The following is a 9,790-nucleotide window of genomic DNA, read 5'->3' as shown; positions in this document are numbered from 1 at the left end:
CTTTCATCTTTCTTCTGCTTTACCCTCTGACAAGTAACTCCGAGCAAGTAATTTAAAATTTTAATGGTCTGTTGAAACATACTTTTTCATGTTAAAACTTAGTATCAAAAGAAGCAATGCCAACTAATGCCATCCACATTGACGGGGCAGCATGGAGCCCTGAGCCATGGGCGAGAGTGCTTCTGAAATCATCTGTGCTTTCAAAATAAAAAAAGCCATTTGTACCAGATTTTCTATTTTAGATTTGTCTTAATGTTCGCCTGAATTTAATAAGAAGTTTGGCTGGGCCACTCACCTGTTAAAACCCCGATTTGGAAGCCGAGGGCCAAGACACACCAGAAGTAGGACTTCATGTCTGCCAGGAGCAGCTGCAGGCCTCCCCTCCAGTGTTCAACAGTGGCAGTGAATTCATGTTCTCGGTTGTTTTCTATTTGCTGGAGAGGAAGTGGGTTTGTGGAGGTTGACACGGTGTCACATTTACCAGTTAAAGTTCTACCTGAGCAACAACACAGCGCCTCCTGCGTGATGAGTGCCCAGTGCTACATGAATGAATGGATGAATGGATGAATGGATGAATAAATGAATGAATGAATGAATGAATGAGTGAATGAATGAATTTTATTTCCAAAGCTATTTATGTGTCCTTTGTACAGCTAGGATTTCATGGGCCGTCAATAGCAGTGCTGTGTAGGAAGCGTTATTGCTTATGAGGTGGATGTTTATTTTACAGGTTCTCGCTGGCCATAAAAGACAGGAAGAAAATGTTGCCCTCATTCTGATTAGAGATACAAAGCCTATCATTTTCAGAGACCATTCATTCAGAAACATCTCTAGATCCATAGCTGCTGGGGACTGCGGGATCCAACCCACATGACGAATAAGACATATTTTGACATATTTCTGTCCAGGCTATTTGCTCCAGAGATCAACAGTCCTTTGAAGTAAGACAAACAAATAAACGGAGTTATTGAAGAACTTGAAATTTTAAAAACATCTGAAAGAGGAATGTTCCAGGAAGCTGCAAAATAATATTTACATGGCATTCATTGTAGATTATAGTTTTATAAATGATAGGGTCAGGTTTAAATCAACTTAACCCAGCTCTCCATGGTACAGCCATCTGTAGAAACTCAGCAGTCTGTCTGCATGAACAGGCGCAGGGGAGCATGAAAGCTGAAAAGCCTGTCCCTGCAAAAAAATAAATAAAGGAGACAGGAGCAATAACACAAATGGTTTGTTTACAGACACCTAAATTTTATGTAAAATATATCTTAATTAAAAATAGACATAAAAAAAGAGATGACTCGGTGTGTAAGAGCAATTATTGCCAAACATGAGGACCTGGGTTCAAATTCTTAACAACCAAGTAAAAACCTGGCATGGCTGTGCATGCCTGGAACCCCAGCACAACATAGTAGGGCAGAGACAGGTGGATCTGAGAGCTCACTTGCCAGCCCAGGCAAAATGGGGAGCTTCCAGGTCAGTGAGAGACCCTCTCTCGAGCAGCAGCCAAGAGAATGATAGAGAAAAACATCCAATATCCTCTTCTGGCCTATGCATACCCTGACACACACACACACACACACACACACACACACACACACACACACATTTCAATGCAGAATAATACATGTTTACTGTGTATAAAATACACCATACTATGAATATAGTGAATATTATATTTACATTGTTTACATGGATTTTTGTATATATATATATATATATATATTCATATTATTATATATGTATTAAGTTATTTTTTAATATCAATCACTCTGTATTTTCCCATCTCACAAATAGGGGAAATTGGAGGCACAGACAAGTAAAGTGCCTGACCTGGTCTGTGTCCTGTAGTGAGTGTCTATGCTGGCATTTGAAGAGTCTAGTTCTCAAGTTCCCCATCTTAATCAAGCAGAAGGAGCCATTCATGCCATGACCTGTCACTCATGCCAAGGCCTGTGATTCTGTCACTCAGAGCTCTGCTCTGACTTCCAGAATGCTGGATCTAGGCTGGGCCTCTTAGGAGTGACTAATCCTTGACCCTCAGAAGTGACCTCTAGCAGAGAAGATGATGTCACTTGAGAGTAACCCAAGTGTTGCTCTGAAGCAGATCCAAGTGTGGAGCGACAGAACCACAGCTAGAGATACCTGACATTAGAGACACCCTAACATTAGAAGTCGGGGTGGGAGCTGATCCTGCCGCTTTCTCAAGGCGCCAGGGCTGTCTCTTGGTGTCTTTTCCGAGAGTCTTGAACTTCATCAGAGTGTGAAAGATGCTCATGAGGCAAGTTGAACCAGCCTCAGATGATAGTAGACTCCCAGGACCCCTGGGAATGTGTTGACCCAATTTTTCCCTCCTTTCCACCGTATCCCCGACAGCATCAGGAAGAGCTGTTGGTAAGAACACAGGTGATGCACTTTTCCAACAAACATCCCACTGAGGTGTGGGGCCAACTGATGCAGGGTTTTTGAGAGTCATGGGACCTTTCACCGCCCGGTTGTGTTTTCTCGAGGACCTACAGTGCCAGACACTTACAGTTTAGATGGACCTGGGACAGTGGCTCTCAGTCCTTTGTCTCGTGCCAATGAAGATAAGAAATGGGAATGCTCATGGAAGTGTGCCAAGTGGGAGCAAACTTTCTTACAGAGAATCAAAAGAAAGTGAAAAACTGAAGAAAGTGAGAAATTAAAGACTAGACAAAGTCTGAGGTAACTGACATGAGACTAACTATTCTCTGGGCCACCAATTGCTAAGCCAATGGAGAGACTACATGCTCTACACATGTACCCTTGGCCCAAGAAGTTGTTGATACAGGCCAGGCAGTAGTGGCACATGCTTTTAATCCCAGCACTCGGGAGGCAGAGCCAGGCAGATCTCTGTGAGTTTGTGGCCAGCCTGGTCTACAAAGAGAGATCCAGGACAGGAACCAAAACTACACAGAGAAACCCTGTCTCGAAAAACCAAAAAAAAGAAGTTGTTGATACACTGTTCATGTGCTATCCACCCAGTTCAATGGTTGAAGTCCACTCTGTCCATCTCTGACTTGCATTTTGTTTGATGCTGACCTTGACTCTCAACCCAAGGCCAGTATTGCCATGAACAACCTTGCTTGTGTCTTATTGGCTGCTAATTAAACAGTGCTCTCCTGGTGTCCACATCTCCATGATCAGACTGTAGCAGGGATTTAACTATCACAGTCACGAAGGTGTAGCTGTGGTCTTCCTTGATTACTACATATTTAGCCCATCCTCATTGCAATATGTGCAAGCAACTCACACTTTCCAGTGTGTGTCCTTTTCCCTTACTACCTCCAGAGAGCTAGCTCCTACATCACAAGTATGGAGTGCTCTTATGAACACCAAGGTGCCCCCCCCTTTTTTTTGAGACAGGATTTCTCTGTATAACAGTCCTGGCTGTCCTGGAACTCACTTTGTAGACCAGGCTGGCCTCGAACTCACAGAGAGTCACCGGTCTCTGCCTCCCAAGTGCTGGGATTAAAGGTGTGCGCCACCACTGTCCTGCTCAAACTATGGTTTCTTGAGGAAGAGTCGAGGTAAGTACCGAATGATGAGCATTTACCAAGCGCCTGAACTGTTTCTAATGCATGCATTCATTCAGTCAGGTCTCCCAACAACTCTGCCAAGGAGATCTCACGCTCATTCCTGGGTCTTGAATGAGGAACTGGGAGTGGGAGGGACATGCAATTAACCTGGGGTCACATGGTTGACAAACAGGGGAACCAGGTCAAGTCCAACACAGTGGAACTCCAGGTCCCGTGCTCTACATTACCACCATACACACTGATGCTAGGTCCATGTTCATCTGGCCAGAAGTTACTGGTCATGTTTTTATAGAGCAAAGTCCTAAACTAGCTCTTTAGCGTCTCTTATTCTTAGCTGAGTTTTTTTAAAAAAAAAATCATTGCATGGGGAAGCAACATGGCCAGATGGTATTCATCTGCCACTAACTTGGATGAAGATGACCCCTGTGATTGAAGTCACCCAACATGTTCTCACCGTTCTCAGGGGGGAAAGATGACTTTTGTACGGTTAGTATTTCACTGAAGAATTAACTGTTTCTGGGAAATGGCACTAAAAAGGCATGAGTCATAAGCCTTTCTAATCAGTAACTTTTCTTCAGATTTACAGAATCCAGACTTTCCACTGACTACAGATAACAGCAGCCCACGCGTTACAGAAGCATAGCATCCAAAGTTTATAATTACCCTGGTGCCTCCCCCAAAAAAATCCCTACATAACCCGCATGCCACAGCCCTGGTGCTAGATGATGGTTCTGTTGGCAATAGCCTCCACCTCTCCCTCAGTGGGTCTGATAACTTTACAAACAAATCTCTCCTTGCCCTGGTAACTTATCCTTGAATCATTGGCTTTTTCCATTCACAAGCAATGAACTTGAATTCATAGTTTTCACTTCCTTGGCTTCCTATGTTCATGGAGGAAGGGTACTTAGGTCCTAGAGGAAGTTCCAAATTCCTGTAACTACAAAAACGACTTTTCTAATAAAATCTAAGTGTACTGTTTCTTCCTCAGGGGGAGAAAGGTTGGACCAGTTATGGTTGAATTCCACTTTAGTTCAGAATATGTATGTTTTTATTTGATATGCATCTGTTTGCTTCCACACAATCGCTATTCCTCTCGATATGTGGGACATTTGGTACCAAGCAGGAGAGCAAAGATATCTTCTATGTAAATGATGTTTATCACCAACCTCCCAGCTATGGGACCCATCCCAAAAATCTCTGTAAAGAATACAGTGTCTGTGGTTTTAAATATTCACAATCACTTTTCTTGTGCCTGAAAAACAAACTGAGCAAAAAAAGAAAAAAATTTCCACTCGCCGCCCCTCACCTCAGGAAGTACTTTTTATTTGCTTGGTTTTTTTTTTTTTTTTCATTTTTTTTTTAATTCCATGACTTAAGAAGCTTTTGATTTGTGTGTGCAGATGCCAGGGCAAGGGGTGGGGAATGGAAAGTTTGCTACATTAAAGGTAGAGCACGCACGGCGCCTGTCTTCTGAGCTGCTGAGGTCCCAGTGCCACACACTTGCTTCTCTCCAGTGTGGCAGTTACTGTCAGCTTGCCTTGCTTAAAGCTGGCAGAAAGCAAATTTGGGTGACTAGAGGCACTCCCACGTCAGGGCCCTAAGAACCATAACTAGGAGTTAAAATAAGCATCCCAAAGGTACCTAAGTAGCATTTGCCATTTTGAAATGGGCAGGCATGGAAAGAGCATAATCAGAACGGTGTCTCCTCCTACATACTCTGGAGTAGCACCGCCATCCAGCCATTCAAAGAACCCTCTTCTTTCTCGCCATTGCTTCCCAGTGAGCCTCAATTCCTGTCCTTCTCTGCTATGTCCCAAGGGTTTCTCTTCCTCTCTTGCCAGGGCCACTGCGTTATCAGCATCCAGTGTCTCTCTCTTCACCTTCTAGCCCCTCCTCCTCCCATTTCAGAGTCTTCAGGCAACACTGTAAGTGTGCCCCCTCGGCTGCACACTGTCCATGGCTTCCTGCGGCCAGGTTAGGATCAAACGCCCCACGTGACCTTGTAAAAGTGCAACTCTCTCTCTTGCTCCTCATCTCTTGACACATCTGTTCTTTCCTCTTCCTGCACCGAATGCTTAGACCACACACAATGGTGCGGGCATCTCCAAATCCCCCAGAAGTCACTTGTTTCCAGGAGCCCTCTGCTGACCCCATTCTCTCTCCCCTCCTTCTCAGTGTCCTTTCTGCCACAGAAATCCGACCTGACTTCTGCTCTCACACTCATTAATTAGAGAGGAAGACTTGCCCAGGTGATTTCCTTCATTAGCTACCTGATGGCTTTTCTGCTTCCATTTAACACAATGCCCTGCCCCCATCTTAGAGTTCACCATATGAGTATGATGGCCTGTCTAATTTCTGCCAACCTAAAAACAAAAGTTCAAAGAGATATTTCTATAGAATAATGGCATTTACATGGGACTAGGAGATCATTGCAAGGGGAACACATAGGTCATAGTAAACTATGGTCGTATTCCAAGAGAGTGAGGTAGCGGGAAGCTTTTAAAGATAAGACTGAGTGAGGAGTGCTTCAGACACTAAGAAATCGTAATCCAGGCCCTGATGATTCGGGGCGCTGATATATTTACACTGCTTTTCTTTGTGACTCTTAAACTGATTCCAAAAGCTACGCTAAGCGTTCTGAGACGTAACAATGAACTTCGAATAAGTACATCATAATGATAAAGTCTGAGTAAGCACAAAGACTGCACCTGAAAAGACCCACAAATTCATACGCAGCTGTGGCCAGATAAGACAGTGCCACAGGTCCAGGAGAAAGCAATAGGGAGTGGAAGACCCCAGGCAAAACAGAGGCAAATCAGCTCCAGTTAACTACACACACCCAAGGGAGAAGAATTGCAATGTCTTCTGATTTTCCCCCCAGAAACACATGTTCAACCTTTGTAAGAAAATATCAGTATTTTTCAATGTTTGTATATTTTTATTTTATTGTGTGTTGGTGTTTTGCCTACACATATGTCTATATGAGGGTGTCAGATCCCCTGGAACTAGAGTTACAGACAGTTGTGAGCTGCCATGTAAGTACTGGGAATTGAACCCAGGTCCTCTAGAAGAGCAGCCAGTGCTCTTAACTGCTGAGCCATCTCTCCAGTCCCCCAAATGTCAACTTTTTAAAGTTTTCAATTTATATTTAAAAAAAAAAAAACTAACAGTGTGAGCCTACATAACAAATGGCAAACAAAACATATCTAAAGAGCTGACTTAGCCTGTGGAATGCTTTTTTCTTTCACACTTTTGTGTTGGTTGTGGTGATGGTGGCTTTTGTGGGGGGTTGCTTATTTTTCACAGACTTTCACTGTACAACCCAGGTTGGCCTCAGACTCTTGGTCCTCCTGCTTCATCTTCTGAGTGATGAGTTTACAGGGATGCATCACAATGCCCTGCCTGGACTATCCATTTGAAACTTTAAAAGTATGCTTTAAAGTATAACACTTTTGACATCATATACATGCAGATTTGAATAAACTCAAGAGATTTATTCTAGACTCAACTCTGTCATTTACCAGTTACATTGACCTTAAAGAAGAAATCTAATTTCTAATTTCTCTGCACAGAAATTAATTTACCTGTGACCTCAGAGGACTCTTGTAAGGAGAAAAAGACGATGCATATGAAAATTCTCAAAAATCATTAAGTGATACTAGTTGTTGTGATTTGAATTTTTCATTAGTTTTAATGATCATTTTAGGTTTTAAAGTATCTTACTCTGTTTCAAATTTTTATTGACAGGATTGAGACCAGTGACCCCTTGCAGGGAACCATGACAACCTTCTTTGGGTTAGCTATTCAAATTGAGGCTTTAATAATCTCCCCATAGCAACCAATGAATTTTGAGTCTACAAAAGTGATTTCTTCAAACCTCTGAGCTTAATTCCATTTTTTAAAAAAAAACTGTTCTCTGGCTAGGGAGATGCAAGCATGAAAACTGAGTTCAGACATCAAAAATGCACATAAAGCCAGGTGTGTTAGTGCGTGTCTATATTTCCAATGCTCCTACAGCCAGATAGGAGAACAGAGAATTTCCTGAAGCTTGTGAGCTCATGTGCCAGCTAACCTGGGCTACATGATACTGAATAACGAAAAGATCTTTAGAATGTGTGGACCAAAACCCAAAGTCATCCTCCGACCTCCACATATCCTCTGTGCATGTGCACACACACACACACACACACACACACACACACACACACACACACACAATCACAAAGAAAGAGAGAAGGGGGGGAATTTTAAATTCTGCTAAAATCTAAATGCCCTTCCCCCAGGCTCTTGTGCAGGCTAGGATTAGACATTAGATTGAATTGCTTGGATTTCTTAGACAATGCTTCTTGTGAATGGATGACATCTACTGGTATAAACTGAAAGTGTGCAGAAGAACTACAGACAGTAGACTCCAGCACAGAGGTTCAAGCCAAGGATTACACAGAATGGTTAAGAAGCCTATTAAGCAAGTGACATGCATGCCATATATTTGATCTGAATATTTATGTTTCATATAAATTACATAAAGTTAGAACTGGGGAGATGGCTCAGTGGGTAAGGGTACTTTCTGCACAAGCATGAGGACCTTTCCAATATCCACCTCAAAAAAGCTAGGCAAAGTCAGCAAGACAGCCCAGTGGTAAAAAGGGCTAGCCACCAATCCTGGTGGCCTGAATTTGATCCCAGGACCCACATCATAGGAGAGAATCTACTCCTATAAATTGTTCCATGTGACACACACACACACACACACACACACACACACACACACACACACACCATGACAGGTACACACAGAAAGGAAGGAAAGGAGGGAGTGGGGGAGCAGTTTTTAAACATCAGGCAAGACTGCCTGTTCACCTTTAACCCCAGCACTGTGAAGAATGGAGATAGAGGAGATGATCTCTAAGGCTTGCTGGCAATCAAGAAAGATTCCCACTATGAACCTCATGCCTACCTACCCATCCCCTAACACACATGAGCACACACATGCCAACATGCATATACACACACATATGCCATATACACATGAAAAGAAGAAAAATCCAGATGTAAAACTATCACATGCTTCAAAATATCAATGTCCACTTTCATTTCTGAATTGTTTCATGTCTTGAGTAGACTGTCTTGTTACAAGAAATTCACATGGAACTAGAGTTTCCCCTGTTATTAAACCATTTTAAAAGCAAAGCAAAGCTCTCTGAAAAGCTAGTTGGGTATGACAGGAAGTCATGGAGAAGGACAGCAGAGAAGGTAACTAGATATCTGTTTGGGGCTCAGGTTGTGTCAAGAAGAATTAGAGCTGGTTGAAAAGGTCAAATGGAGAAGATGAGCTGAAACAGCCCAAAATGCCTCAGTGAGAGGCAAATGGAAGGGGAGGTAGGAGGCCAAAAACTCACCTGTATCACATGGTGCAGTCTACATAGCGCCTATGCATATTGCACACGATAGATATGTATTATAATTTCTGTCTCATAGAAGGCGCTTTACACAAACAAGCCTGGGTTATGACTACAACTCAGGCAGACCTACTACTATGTTAGTGCTCTTTCAAGTGCTGGGAAAAACAAAACCCAAAGGTTCTGGGTTGCAAGAATTGACCCTGAAAGTTTGCTCACAGCCCTGGCTCTCAGAGGCTCTGTTGCCTGAAGAATGCAATTATAAATAACCTTGGACACAGCTAAGCACTCGGCATCCCTCTCATTATAGACACGCAGAAGCATCCTTACCTCTTTGGCTTTGGAGCTTCGTAAGTCATTTGGGTGCAAGAATATAAACCAAGTTTTTGACAGGTGCAGTTATAAAGCCTTGAATATTAATGTCATATTAATATTAATTAATTAATATTATCCAACCCACCCACCCCCATTTAAATCTTCCAGTTAGTTCAGGACAGGATTACTAGGTATATTATCAAAGTCAAGTTAGACTCTACAGCTCAGTTCATAAGTGGTTTTCTCAAATGGCATGTTGAATCAAAATCTCCCAAGGAGCATGTGTGAAGGGGGAGAAAGAAGAACTAGGAGATTGTGAGTGTGATCCTGAGATCTCACTACTCAGCCAGCCTCACTGAAAGAGCAAGCTCCCTCTTCAAGGAGGGATCCTGTCTCAATGCAACAGGATATACAGTAGTAGAGGAAGGCACTCAACATCATGTCCTGGCCCTGCATGTGTGAATGCACCACACACAAACATGCACACACACACACACACACACACACACACAC

Source organism: Onychomys torridus, chromosome 23 (assembly GCF_903995425.1).
Source record: "Onychomys torridus chromosome 23, mOncTor1.1, whole genome shotgun sequence".
NCBI lineage: Eukaryota > Metazoa > Chordata > Mammalia > Rodentia > Cricetidae > Onychomys > Onychomys torridus.
This window is presented reverse-complemented; position numbering follows the sequence as displayed.